Source organism: Macaca mulatta, chromosome 14 (genome assembly GCF_049350105.2).
Source record: "Macaca mulatta isolate MMU2019108-1 chromosome 14, T2T-MMU8v2.0, whole genome shotgun sequence".
Lineage (NCBI taxonomy): Eukaryota > Metazoa > Chordata > Mammalia > Primates > Cercopithecidae > Macaca > Macaca mulatta.
The window spans coordinates 74,968,735-74,970,540 of record NC_133419.1 but is presented as its reverse complement, the minus strand read 5'-3'; positions in this window follow the sequence as shown (position 1 = coordinate 74,970,540).

Below are 1,806 nucleotides of genomic sequence, written 5' to 3'. Positions count from 1 at the left end.
CTGTGGAACTGTGAACTCAACAAAATGATTGTTGTTTTAAGCCATTGCATTTCAGGGTGGGTCATTTAATAACAAAAGCTCACTGAGACAGAGATGCAGAGCAATAAAGCTGTGGAGCTAAGCAATCCGAGTTGGAAAGACAGCTCTGCCATTTTCTAGCTATATGGCCTTGGGCAAGCCACTCCATTTCTCAGAGCTTCAGTGTCCTCACTTGAATAATGGGGGTAATGGTAGTGCCCATTTCCTGGGGTTGCAATAATTCAGTAAGATGATAGATGTCTGACATTAGCTTGTATGAAGCTTGGCTCAGCCTAATGGGAGCCGTTGTTACCATTGCTCTGTTGTTCGGATGAGTAAACTCAAGATGAGAAAACTAAACTCCCAGGTGTTTGGTCACTTTCCCCAAGGTCAGTCAGCCAGAAAATGATTGAACTTGGGACTCACACTCAAGATGTCTTAATTCCTACCAAGTGTAGGATTCCTAATAAGACTAGTGGGGTGACTGGCAGGGGGTGGGGAGGGACATTTATTGTCTACCTGGTGACAAATTTCCTTGTGTCCTGATTTCAGTAGGAAGCCAAAATAGGCTGGAGGTAATGAATAATCAAACTGAAGTTCTACGAAGATTAGTCGGTAGCATAAAGTACAACTCACTGGAAGGCACTGGCAGTTTCAGCCCTTCATTCTCTGAATCCAGTGTGTTATCAAGTTGGATTTTCTTTTACTGTTTCTCAAATCCACTCATTTCTCTCTCTCTCTCTCTCTCTCTCTCTCTCTCTCTCTCTCTCTCTCTCTCTTTTCCCTTGCCCCTGTTCCTGGAGCTGTGCAATGGCTTCCAGCTTCCTTGGCGACTTCCACTGCAGTCCTCTTTCCTCTCCTCTCATCCTTCTCCAGCCACACTTTCAGCTCTGCGGCAGCACATGCCTGATGCCTACCAGAGGACAGATTCTGCCTGTGGGCTTTACCTTGGAGCCGGCTTCATGGATTCCAGGTGTTGGGATATAAGGCTTCCATGTGCCTGACACCCCAACCATCAAATTAGGGTATTGGAGATGTCCCCAACAAAGCCTCTCAGAGCTGACCCTTTATAAGGGTGGCACCTGAATCCTACTGAGGGCCTGCAGGTACATACCATCAGTGAGCAGCAGATGGCAGAGTCACCTCTCCTTTTGCCATCTCCCATTATTGCCACTCCTTCCTCCATGAAGAATAACAATGAAGATAGGACCTCAATAAACAATTAGAAAACGCTCTGTGTGAAAACGTTTAATTGAATTAATTGCCCAAATTTAAAGAATAAGGGATTTCCTAGTAAAATTGTATTTCAGGCTTTTAAAAAATCCAAATATCTTGTGCCATACCATGGTGGAGCCTTGGTCCTTATCATTCCCTCTGTTCTCCCAACACGGAGGCCAAGTTATTTTTGCCATTGATCAAGGTGGTTGTACTATTATTTTTCTTAAAACTTTTTTTTTTTTTTTTTTTGAGACAAGGTCTCACTCTGCCACCCAGGCTAGCATGAAGTGACACCATCACAGCTCACTGCAACCTCCACCTCCCACGTTCAAGCTATCTTCCCACCTCAGCCTCCTGAGTAGCTGGGACTACAGGCACGTGCCACCATACCAGCTAAGGTTCATATTTTTTGTGGAGACAGGGGTCTCCCTATGTTGCCCAGGCTGGTCTTGAACTCCTGGGCTCAAGTGATCCACCCGCCTCGGTCTCCCAAAGTGCTGGGATTACCAGCGTGAACCACTGCACCTGGCCTAAACATTATTTTTAATGTGTGAAATATTTATTGATCAT